The 13,091-nt window shown below is 46.6% G+C and overlaps 1 long non-coding RNA gene across 1 annotated transcript in view; it reads left to right on the top strand.

Moving 5' to 3' along the window:
- Positions 1-10,811, top strand: part of LOC144281905 (uncharacterized) — a 40,944-nt gene extending 30,133 nt beyond the window's left edge. Inside the window, exons 2-3 of the long non-coding RNA XR_013350291.1 lie at positions 6,643-7,067; positions 10,699-10,811. This is a non-coding gene — a long non-coding RNA (uncharacterized LOC144281905). The remainder of the gene's footprint in view (positions 1-6,642; positions 7,068-10,698) is intronic.
- The last annotated feature ends 2,280 nt before the right edge of the window (positions 10,812-13,091 follow it).

Consider the following 13,091-nt stretch of genomic DNA (forward strand, 5'->3'; position numbering starts at 1 on the left):
CTCTGTAGGAATGCTCCCAGGTCTTCTTTGCTGTTCTCAGAACTCCTAGGAAGAATGAAGTGAGGTTAACTCTCATAGATTGTTGAATCTTCAACAATCCATTTTCTCTACCTGTACCCCCCCACTCATCAGTTTATTGTGTCTAGATTACCCCGGAGCTAAATAAGTTTAACTGGCCTTGTGCATATTTGCTGGAGTTAGCCTACAGCAAAGGCCACGGGAGCAAAGATTAGCACTTTGCCTAATAAGGAAAGAAGGAAGGAAGAAGGGATTTATTGTGAAGTCAGTGAAGCTTACATCTCAGGGCCCCTCACTTGCATGGGCCCTTGGGAGAGCGGGGGTTGCTGGGAATTGTAGTCTGGGTGTTGAAGAGAGGAAGCAGATTGCAATCAAGGAACATTTCTGGAAAACCGCCTAAAGATCTCAGAAAAAGAGGGATGGGTATCCGACTCTTCAATAATTTTTCTAGATTTCTTTTCTCCTTCTACACAAATATTTACATTCATGCTTAATGTCGCACTCATAATTTTGTATTCTTTTTGTTGAAGAGGGCCTCCAAGAATTGCAAAAGCCAAGGTCCTGCAAAATCTGGATCTGCTGCATACATGGAAATGAATTCCTCCCCAGCCCGATAAAAGCTAGCAATCTGGCTTCTCCACTAGAAACAGAGGAGAAATGGTTCTCTCACCTTTCATTCTCCCCCCAGCAGATCCGGACAGGCATGCTCCTCTCCTGTCACACTAGAGCGCACAGGTGACCGGCAACTCCATGTGGTCCTGGATTGCTGCAGGCACCTCTCTGGAGACCCTGCAAGTCTCTGGGAGATGATCAACCAGTCGGATAATTTCTTGATTTCCTCTCGACCATTGCTCTCAAATCCCCTTCCCCAACCCCACCCCGGTTTTTTGTCCTCCTTTCTAATACATTTCACAAGCAATGCGTTTGCTTTCCTATGCCTGGCATATTTGAAGGCATGCAATAAATAATTGTTAAATGAATAATTTAGAAGAATGAATCCCAGCCTTTCTGGTTCCCAGCCTCCCAAGAGTGCTAACAAGCTCTAAAATTACAAAAATATGAGCAGTCTCGGAAGGAGGATGACAGCTCTTCTTTTCTGTTTAGTCACTAGACCAGTGATTTACAAACTTAGGGGACTTTAGGGAATCTTATTTAAAATGCAGATTCCAGAGCTCTGTCCCTGGAGGCTGGAATCAGTAGTTCTGGAAGGGATTCAGGAGACCACATTCTCATAGGGTCCCTGGTGATTCTGCTGTAGGCCACTTTTTGGGAAACACCACAAAAGGGAGTGCGTCTGGGTTGGGTAGAGAATTTACTCATCTCTTACAGCTTCTCCCTGTGTTGCTAATCCTGGCCCAAGATCTGTCTGGGGGCCAAATCTGCTCTGGAAGATTGGGCAATCCTTCATTTCAGCCACAACTGCTGGAATGGAAATAATGCAGATTTGGGAAATTGGAGAGTTCTGGATTCAAATGACTACATGTCTGTGAACCTCAATATATCTGAGAAATAGGGATGATATCACTCATCATTAAAGGGTGGATCGCATACACTGGCCCTCGTGAAGGTGTTGTACGCAACGTCTAGTACATACTAGCTGTTAAAGTTTGTTTTCATATCATCCTTTTTGCCCAAATGACAGCAAGGAAAAAGAGTTTCCTCCAAGAACTGAGAGATCCTAGAAATTCTATCCTTTAGATATTCGCTTCAGGGGCTTCAACCTTTAGTCCCTATTCAAATGTAAATGGCCCTAAAAAATGTAAATAGCCCTGAAATTAGTGATAGATGCCTCACTGTTATTTATACCTTAGCCAAAGGTGGGTCATGAATTATTTTGCAAAATCAAAAGCAGGAGGAAGGCTTGCCAGTACCATGAAGGAAAAGGAAGAAGAGGAAAGCTAAGGGAAAGGGGAAGAATGTAGGGAAAAACTGAAGTCATCGAACTTTTTCAACATTACAGTCCCGCACGGGGCCGGGAAGTATGCTGCCAACAGCGGTTTTCAGCAGACATTCCTGGTTGCCATATGAAGAAATGTCCAGGTAGTGGCACATGCAAGGGAATTGTACCTCACTTGTTGGTGGGAAAGATGTCTTGGTGTGAAGGTGGTGACATTTTAAGGTTTTCTAAGAGTAGATCTTGGGAAGATACCTTGATAATCCTCTTGAAGTAGAAGGAGAAACCCTGTGGTCCTGACTGTGGCTGAGTAAACCACTTCAAGTGAATCAAGGAACTTGGTTTTGCCTCTGAGAGGGAGAGGAAAGAGAATGGGATGGGACGGAGAAATGTGGAAGTAGCATGAGGTTGGGGACTCTGTGGAGCGAAAGTAGCTAAATGACATCAGAAAAAGAAATGTCTGTGTAGCCTGGGGGGCTCAGCGGTTTAGCACCCCCTTCAGCCCAGGACATGATCCTGGAGATCCGGGATGGAGTCCCACATCGGGCTCCCTGCATGGAGCCTGCTTCTCCCTCTGCCTGTGTCTCTGCCTCTTTCTCTCCTCTCTGTGTTTCTCATGAATAAATAAATAAAATCTTTTTAAAAATTGCTTATAAAAAAAGAAAAAAATGTCTTGTGTTCACGTTGAAATTTTGGGGGGTGATGTGAAAAGGTGATGATTAATAGCCACTTAAGTGTTAGATTTTCTGTGTCCTATTATCCCTTAGTATGCTTGCATTCCAGTTTGACAGACTGTCGATTGCCTCCTCCACACCCAGCCTTCCCTTCTTTAATCATCATAGAAATTTTAGCTGAACCCAGAGCTGTCTACCCAGTCCCCTTGCAGCTACGTATGGCTATGTGATATGTTCTGGCCGATGAAATAGGAGCAAAGTGAATGAAATGTGCATCTTCCAGATGTGTCTTTAAAAGAAAAGAACAGGGATCCCTGGGTGGCGCAGCGGTTTGGCGCCTGCCTTTGGCCCAGGGCGCGATCCTGGAGACCCGGGATCGAATCCCACGTCGGGCTCCCGGTGCATGGAGCCTGCTTCTCCTTCTGCCTATGTCTCTGCCTCTCTCTCTCTCTCTGTGTGACTATCATAAATAAATAAAAATAAAAAATAAAAATAAATAAAAGAAAAGAACATAGGGACACCCAGGGGGGCTCTGTGGTGGAGCACCTGCCTTCCGCCCAGGGCATGACCCCTGGGTCTTGGGATTGAGTCCCATATCGGGCTCCCTGGGTGGAGCCTGCTTCTCCCTCTGCCTGTGTCTCTGCCTCTCTCTCTGTGTCTCTCATGAATAAATAAATAAAATATTTTTTAAAAATAAAAATAAAAAATAAAAAGAAATAATAATTTCATAAAATTTGAGATACAAATTGAAATTTAAAAAATCATTCGAAATGTCATAAATCAGCCTTTTGCTGTATCTGTGTGTGTGTGTGTGTGTGTGTGTGTTTAAGTAGGCTGCTCGCTGGAGATCAAGACCGAGCTGAGATCAAGAGTCAGACGCCTAACCGACTGAGCCACTCAGGCACCTTTGACTGTTGTTTTTAAAGAAAACCACCATACGGTATGTACAACTTTTCATCTTTATTATTTTACTTAATATTCATCATTATACATTTTTACATGCATTTTCTAGCCTTTCAAGAGGACCTAAAGGCAACGACAGTTAATATATGTACATATTATATTATTGATCAATTACATTGATATTATTAATAACATTAGTAATATGATCAATAAAATGAATAAATAATACAGTATATACATGTATAATAATATATGATAACATTGAATACACTTGGTTTCTACAAGGAACCAGGATCCCTTAGAGAAATACCGATTACAGGGCTGAGTTAGAATGAACCTGCAAATATTTTGCTGGGCCAGAAAGTAGGTAGCACTCAATGAAGGATGGAACATGTCAACAGGGCACATGTGCCATCTTGAAGGGGCTCCCACTGGTCAAACCTGGGACAGCCTAAAATTTAACACTCATTGATTAGCCAAATGCTATTGATTAGTCAATCATTCATGAGAATGATGAAAAATAATCCATTAAATAAAACAAGAAAGCAGCTTAACTGTTTTTTTTTTTTTAAGATTTTATTTATTTATTTATGAAAGACTCAGATAGAGAGGCAGAGACCCAGGCAGAGGGAGAAGCTCCATGCAGGGAGCCTGACGTGGGACTCGATTCTGGGACCTGGGGATCATGACTTGAGCTGAACACAGACGCTCAACCACTGAGCCACCCAGGCGTCCCAATTGGGTTATTCTTTATATTTCTCCACATCCTTGCCAATCCTGGATACTTGCAATATTTTACTTTTTTCCTAGCTAAAGAGTAAAAAGTAGCAGCTCACTACACTTACAGCTTTAAGAATCACTACTTACTAGTGAGGAATTTATTGACTGTATTTATTTCTTCAGTCAACTTTTGATTCATAATCTTTGCCAATATTTCAACTGGATTATCTGCATTTTCCTTTTTTTGTTGTAAAAGATTTTATTCATTTATTTGACAGAAAGAGAAAGCACAAGTGGCGGGAGCAGCAGAGGAAGAGGGAGAAGCAGGCTCCCTCCTGAGCAGGGAGCCCCATGTGGCCTCCATCCCAGGACCCTGGGATCATGACCTGAAACAAAGGCAGACGCTTAACCCACTGAGCCACCCAGGTGCCTCATCTGTATTTTTCTTACTGACTTTTAGAAACTCATATGACTAATTATTAAGCCCTTATCTATACTATATGTGTTGCAAAATTTTTCTCCCAGTCTTTTGCTTCTTTTAAAATCTTGCTATCATTTCTTCCAGGAGCAACTGCAACATAATGGTTGAGAGCAAGGAGCTTTTATGTGTATACTATACACATAGAGTATAGACAAGGGCTTAATAATTAGTTATATGAGTTTCTAAAGGAGCTTGGAACTGGATTGCATGAGTTCACATCTGGATTCCACCATTTAGTAGCTCATTTTAAGCAAAGTATTTAATCCCATTGTGCCTCCGTTCCCTCATCTGTAAAAGGAGATGATAATAAGATTATTAGGATCCTTAAATGAGTTAAGATGTATAAAATGCTTAGATGAGAAACTGGCACATATAAAAGGACAAATAGTTGCTAGCTATTATTCTTCAGGGAGAATTTTTTAAAAAGATTTATTATCTATTTATGATAGAGAGAGAGAGAGAGAGGCAGAGACACAGGAGGAGTGAGAAGCAGGCTCCATGCAGGGAGCCCAACATGGGACTCGATCCCGGGACTCCAGGATCATGCGCTGGGCCAAAGGCAGGCGCTAAACCGCTGAGCCACCCAGGGATCCCCTGAGGATTTTTTAAAATATAGTTAGAGCTATTTATCTTTTTCTTCATGGCTTCTTGATTTTCTCTCTGGTTTTCGAAGGCTTTATGTACCCCAAGAATATAAAAATAAATGTTTTCCAATATCTCCTTCTAGTATTCTTATAGCTTGTTTTCTATCTTAGAATCTGTGACAATATGCCAGGCATTGTGTTGGTTGCTGGGGATATAAGGATAAGCAAGACTGTGGGTCTGTTTCTTGACCTTCTGGAGCTTACCTTGCAGAAAAAGCCAAGGAACTGGGGCTCCTGGATGGATGACTCAGTCGGTTCAGCTTCCAACTCATGATGTCAGCTCAGGTCACAACCTCAGGGTTGTGTGATCGAGCCCTGTGTCGCCCTGTGTTGGGCTCTGCACTCAGCAAGGAGTCGGCTTGAGATCCTCTCTCCCTCAGCCCCTCCGCCACCTTTCTCTCTCTCCCTCTCTTAAAACAAAAACAAAAACAAAACAAAAAAAAAAAGAAAAGAAAAGAAAAGAGAAAGGAAAGGAAAGGAAAAGAAAGGAAAAGAAAAAAAAAGAAAAGAAGGAAAGGAAAAGAAAAAAGAAAAGAAAAAAAGAAAAGAAAAAAGAAAGAAAAGAAAAGAAAGAAAAGAAAAGAAGAAAAGAAAAGAAAAGAAAAAAAAGAAAAAAGAAAAGAAAGAAAAGAAAAAGAAAAGAAAAGAAAAGAAAAGAAAAGAAAAGAAAAGAGGGACGCCTGGGTGGCTCAGTGGTTGAGCATCTGCCTTTGGCTCAGATCGTGACCCCGGGGTCCAGAGATCGAGTCCCACATCAGGCTTCTCGCAGGGAGCCTACTTCTCCCTCTGCCTGTGTCTCTGCCTCTCTCTTTGTGTCTCCCATGAATAAATAAATAAAATATTTTGAGAAAAGGGCAAGAGACCTATTAATAAAAAGATAATGGTAAAGCTATGAAAGAAAGACATTGTTAAGTTGTCTACATATTCGTATCCTGTTATCTCCTCCCAGGAAAGATCTCTCCTCTCCTCATTGTAATGTTAGGAAAGCAAATAGAAGAGAAAAATGGAGAAGGTTTTAAGTCTGTCCCCGTGGCATCTGGTGCAGCTGCATCCCTAGCTTCCATCTTTTCTGGCTAATGTATTATCTCCGCCATTCTGTTTTAGTGGAGGCTCCTTGTAATCTTTTTTTTTCTCTTTAATTTTTCACTGAGATGTAATTAATATATAATACATTACGTTTCAGGTGTACAACATGATGATTTGATTTTTGTATACATTGTGAAATGATCACCACAATAAGTCTAGGTAATCACCATACAGTTCAATCACATCACCATACAGTTACAATCTTTTTATTTTTTCTGACAGTGGGAGTATATAATCTTTTGACAGTGTCCTTGCCACTGTCCCCCCTGAACCTTCCTCTGAGGAGCCTGCAGGCTTTGGTGCACAGCCAAGAAGGAATTACAAAGACTTAACAAGGATGAGAACCGAGGAGAGGCCTGGATTGGCTCAAAAGGGACACTGGTGACCTTTCAAAGTACGACTGCGGTCCTGTGGTTGTGACAGGAGCTGAATTTCATGCATTGAAGCTCATCCTTTGTTGTCTATAACTATGGATTCTGTGGAGCCCATTTTAACTCATTCAGCCCTGAGTCTCGTTTCCCTTTGGGGGGCTGCTCTTCTTCCGTCCAACTCTACAGTCTCATTTCCATGAGTTGACATCTCTTCAAACTTCAAACCAACCAGGAATGGAGCCGCTCACAGTTCACCAAAGCAGAAGTTCTGACCAGGTGGGTTCCTTCTCTCCTTTCAAGGATGGGAGTTACTTTATTCCTGTAAGAAGCAGCATTCAGGGGGCCACCCAGGAGAAAGGTAAGAGGTTGGAGCAGAGTTTAGATGGGAACCACCATGGTGGTTTGTCAGCACCCACCAGAGTAGCTAGTAAAGACCTGAGATGTAAATTCCAGTTGCTTACTTACATACTGGAGTTCAAATCTACATTGTAGTAAAGCAATAGTATATATATATATATACTATATACTATATATATACTATATATACACATATATATTCTTTAAATTGTTTATTTTTTAAGTTTATTTATTTTTCATAATCTCTGTACCTGATGTGGGGCTCAAACCCATGATCCCAAAATCAAGAGTCACATGTTCTACTTACTGATGCAGCCAGTGCCCCAGTAGTGTGTTTTTTTATAGCGTGTCTCATGTGCTAAATGCCCCTCTATGGGCTTTAAATAGTCATTTGATCCTCCTAATGCTACCAGTAAGTACTATTATTATTATCATCCCCATATTCCAGGTGAGGAAACCTCTCTGGAGTCCCAGAGAGGTTCCCAGACTTGACAAAGCCACATAACTAGTAAATGGTGGGGCCCAGGATTGGAACCCAGCCAGTCAGGCTGGACCCACCGCCTAGGTGCTTTTTAACAGCTACGCTTACAGCCTCTCAGGAATGAGTTTTGTTTCTATATCCTGAAGCTTTTTGGGTTTTATTGTTGTTGTTGTTCTTCTATAAAACAGTTAAGACATCTAAGGGTGAATTTTGAGAACATGAGAAACATAGCATCGGGCGATTCTCTTGCAGAGTTGGATAAAATATCCCAAGAAAAGAGGTTGGAGGTGTTGATGTTCAGAAGGAAGGCGTTTGAGGTTTTTTTTTTTTGTTTGTTTTTTGTTTTTAATTCAAAATCATGGGTTCAAGCTTGTGTGATTGAAAAAAAGAAAAAAAAATTTTTTTTCAACTCAGGGAAGAAGCAGGGGCTGAAGACGCCGTTCAGCCTCTAGTGGGCCCGGGCGGGAAGGCAGGTGAGGGAGGAAGGAGGCGGCGGGCAGTGGTGGACGGCCGGTGAGATGATAACTCAAAGGGGTTGCAGGCAGATGGGTTTCGTTCAGTTTTGTGAATATGCTGTTCAGGATTTTAGACCATTGACTCCTGGAGCCCTCTATTGTGTGATGGCATCTCTTCCTCCCAAATGACTGGTGCCAACCGTGGAGAACAGAAGACTCAGGCTGTTTGACTTTGTGCGGGGGTCACGGGGCGGCCTCAGAGCATCGGATTCCCGCTCCCAGGAAGGCTTGAAAGGCAGCAGACACGTGGTCTGTGCCCTAAATGCAGCGGCAGCCGGGTGCGGGGGGGGGGGTAGGGGGGGGATGGAAGGTGGGCCCCAGGGGCCCTGCGGGAGGAGCTGGGCCGACCTCACTACCGGCCTTATGGGGCGAGGGGAGCAGAGCTCACCTCCCCCATGCTCATCCCTTGCCTCTGTGCACCCGGATCTGCCTTTATCTACCCCACCTGGGGCCCTGCTGTCAGCCCCCGCCCGACCCACTGAGTCCCGCCTGCAGCTCTGGGCCGGCTGGGGTGGTTCTGGGCAGCCCCAGAGGAGGAGGCGCCCCCAACCAGGCCCGACATGTCCGCGGGGCCTGTGCCGCGGCTTGGGAAGAGGCGCTGCCGCTTGGGGTGGGAAGTGAGCTGCCCCTGCACCCTCGGCCCCTGCACCCTCGGTCCCTGCCCCAGCCGCCCCTCGCGCCCCTACTGCTCCTCGGGTCCCTCAGGGAGAGGGCCATTTCCTTCATTGGGGGAGACTACCGAGGAAGGCCTGACGACCCAGTAAGGACCCAGGGGACTGTCCCTCGGGCTTCCTGGGCGCAGGCGCCGGTGCTTAGCCGAAGCCGGCAGATCCTATCCACGCAGCCGGGCGCTCTTCCTGCGGGAGCATCGGCCGGGAAGGAGGCCCGGAGTCCCGGGGATCGGTGCTTGCTTTTATTTTTTAAGTTATTGGGGCAAGTTCGCAAAGAGGGAAGGGAGCTCCTTTACAGGGGGCCCCCCCGAGCTGGCCCGGCTGGGCGGGGAGCGGGGTGGGGGGGGAGCGCGGCAGGGGGGTGCTGGGGCGCAGGGGGCGGGGCCGGAGCCAGACCCGGAACCCAAAGGGGAGGGGAGGTGGCCGGCGCTGCCGGAGGGAGTCCGGGACGAGGGCCTTGCGCTGGCCGGGGCCGGGGCCACCAGGGACAGGGACTGGGGGACAACCCGCGATGCACGGTGCCAAGTAGCACGGGCTCCTTTGACCCCCACGACCCGCATCCCCGTCGGACTGCCATGGCAGAGGGATGTGGAGGCACGCTCCCTGGGGGTGCCCAGGGGTTCCCAGAGGTGCCCAGGGATGCCTGGGGGTTCCCAGGGGTGCCCTGGGGATTCCAGAGGTGCCCGGGGGTTCCCAAGGGTGCCCAGGGGTTCCTAGGGGTGCCCGGGGCTCCCCAGGGGTGCCTGGGGGTTCCCAGGGGTGCTCAGTTGTTCTCAGCGGTTCCCAGGGGTGCCCGGAGGTGTCCAGGGGTGCGCGGGTGTTCCCAGGAGTTCCCAGAGGTGCCCGGGTGTTCCCAGGGGTGCCTGGAAGTGCCCAGGGGTTCCCAGAGGTGCCCGGGTGTTCCTAGGGGTGCCCGGGGGTTCCCAGGGGTTCCCGGGTGTTCCCAGGGGTGCCCGGGTGTTCTCAGGGGTTCCCAGGGGTGCGCGGGTGTTCCCAGGGGTTCCCGGGGGTGCGCGGGGGCTCCCAGGGGTGCCCGGGTGTTCCCAGGGGTGCCCGGGGGTGCGCGGGTGTTCCCAGGGGTTCCCGGGGGTGCGCAGGGGCTCCCAGGGGTGCCCGGGTGTTCCCAGGGGTGCCCGGGGGTGCGCGGGTGTTCCCAGGGGTTCCCAGGGGTGCGCGGGGTCTCCCAGGGGTGCGCGGGGGTTCCCAGGGGTGCCCGGCCCGCGTGTGCAGCAGGCTCCGGGCCCGTGGGGCCGCGATGGCGAGAGCCCGGGGCTAGCTCCTGACCGCGTCCTGGGCTGGTCCGAGGCCGCGCACACAGAGGCTCTTGGCTGCCGCCGCCGCCCCGCTGCGGGCGCTCCGTGCGGTGTGAGCAGGGCGGGAGCCCGACCCCTGTGTGGCCTGCAGGGTGTGGGAATTCAATCCTGCCCGCCCCAGACACCCCCGCGGACTTGCCAAAAACCAGTCTCCACGATCTTACCGGCTTTGCCCTGCCCTTCCAGATCGTTCCCTTACGTTCTCTCGGGAAATGTCACTCAGGCTGGGCTTCTGTTGTGTCCTTCCTTGCCCGAGCCAGTCAAGTTATTTTCAAAGAGCTTCATCCAACCAGGGCCACCACACAGGAGTCCCAGCTGGCTTCCCAAACTCGGTTGTCATAGTGATCACAACAACTGAATTTAATTGAGAACTTACTAGAAGCCAGAGCCTGTGTTAGATGCTTAGTGTGACTCACCTCGCTTGACCCTCAAGCCAACACAGGAGGTATTACTAGCTTTACCATTTTACCAATGAGGAAGCTGAAGCTCAGAGGGGTTCAGGAACTTGCCCAAGGACAAACAGCCTGAGGTAGGGGTGCGATGGGAACCCGAACCTGTTTCCTTCCATAGCCAACCTATGCTGCTTCCAGGTCTGAGAACGACACTCGGAGATGACAGCACACAGTGGATGAGACATCCACAGCCGACCTGCAGGTGATCTGTGTATCTAGCCAACTTAAGCCCATTAAATGGAATTTAATTTAAAAAAAATAAAGGGAATTTTAATTGACTGGTACCAGCTAGTACGATTCCGATGGGTGACGTGATACTTAAATAACTAGTATCTCTTTTAGGGAAATAATTTAAATTTTGCCCTTCTTTAATATGTAATAACAAAGTGATTTCTTTTTTTAATTTTTTTTGTAAATTTTTACTTTTTTTTATTTTTTTTACTTATTTATTTTTATTTATGATAGTCACACAGAGAGAGAGAGAGAGGCAGAGACACAGAGGGAGAAGCAGGCTCCATGCACCGGGAGCTCGACGTGGGATTCGATCCTGGGTCTCCAGGATCGCGCTCTGGGCCAAAGGCAGGCGCCAAACCGCTGCGCCACCCAGGGATCCCTGTAAATTTTTAAAAATTTATTTATGATAGTCACACACAGAGAGAGAGAGAGAGAGGCAGAGACACAGGCAGAGGGAGAAACAGGCTCCATGCACCGGGAGCCCGACGTGGAACTCCATCCCGGGTCTCCAGGATCGTGCCCTGGGCCAAAGGCAGGCGCTAAACCGCTGCGCCACCCAGGGATCCCAACAAAGTGATTTCTAAGGTTGTTTTTTTTTTTTTTTTTTAAGATTTTATTTATTTATCTATTTATTTATTTGAGAGAGGGTGAGCAAAAGAGAGAGTACATACAGTGGGAGGCAGAAGGAGAGGGAGAAGCAGACTCCCCACTAGTGAGGGAGCTCCATGCAGGGCTGGATCAGAGGACTCTTGGATCATGAACTGAGTTCAAGGCCAGATGCTTAACCAACTGAGCTACTCAGTGAAAGTGATTCTTTTTTTTAAAAAGATTTTATTTATTTATTAATGAGAGACACAGAGAGAGAGAGAGAAAGCCAGAGACACAGGCAGAGCGAGAAGCAGGCTCCATGCAGGGAGCCTGATGTGGGAATCGATCCCGGGACTCCAGAATCAGGCCCTGAGCCAAAGGCAGGCGCTCAACCACTGAGCCACCCAGGGATCCCCTGAAAGTGATTTTTAAGTTAAATAATTTATTTTAGATTAACATAAAAAGGTGGACATTTACAGTTATTCTTACCAATCTTTAATAACATTCAAAATATATATAATTTTTTACATTTCCTCACTTAAGTAGTAAGGCATATTGCTTAATTCACTTTAATGATATAAGAAAAAATATTTGTTCACCAATATGTTTTTTAAAAGATTTTATGTATTTATTTGAAAGAGAGACAGAGAGAGAGAGAAACGAGTGTGGGGGAAAGGGCAGAGGGAAAGAGAGAAGCAGACTCCCCACGAGGATGAGCCCAATACAGGGTGACCTTGGGCAACTTGGGGTTCAGTCCAGGACCCTGAGATCATGTCATAACCTGAGCCAAAGGCAGACGCTTAACTGACTGAGCCACCCACGCACCCCCCACCAATACATTCAAAACAGATATTTTTAATATTTTTTAAAGTAATCTCTACACCCAACGTTGGGCTTGAACTCACAACCCTGAGATCAAGAGTCACATGCTTGGGGCAGCCTGGGTGGCTCAGCGATTTAGCACCACCTTTGGCCTAGGGCCTGATCCTGGAGACGTAGGATCGAGTCCCACATCAGGCTCCCTGCATGGAGCCTGCTTCTCCCTCTGCCTGTGTCTCTGCCTCTCTCTTTCTCTCTCTCTCTCTGTCTCTCTCATGAATAAATAAATAAAATCTATTTTAAAAAAAAGAGTCACATGCTTTTCTGGCTGAGCCAGCCAGGCAACCCTAAAACAGATATTTTTATTGTATTTAATGTATGCTGAAATTTAAACAGACATATAAACATCTATTAAAAAGAGACATTCATAGCATGGTGTTTGGGATTCCTACAGTTTACTTTTTTTTTTAATTTTTATTTATTTATGATAGTCACACACAGAGAGAGGCAGAGACATAGGCAGAGGGAGAAGCAGGCTCCATGCACCAGGAGCCCGACGTGGGATTCGATCCCAGGTCTCCAGGATCGGGCCCTGGGCCAAAGGCAGGCGCTAAACCGCTGCGCCACCCAGGGTTCCCCTACAGTTTACTTATTTATGAACTTTTCCCTCTTATGTTTCTTAAAAATCAATTATTTATATTTATAATATGCTTCTATTTGGTGGATTTAAGAGAAAATATTTTGTTTCTATGAAATAAAAGGAGACCTCTTTGGTACTTTTCAAATAACATTTATAAGCATAGGTAGGTCTTTATTCTCCCATAAATGAATGACAAGCCCAACTGGATATAGGTTATCACTCTTAGTGTT

The sequence above is a fragment of the Canis aureus genome, chromosome 13, assembly GCF_053574225.1.
Source record: "Canis aureus isolate CA01 chromosome 13, VMU_Caureus_v.1.0, whole genome shotgun sequence".
NCBI lineage: Eukaryota > Metazoa > Chordata > Mammalia > Carnivora > Canidae > Canis > Canis aureus.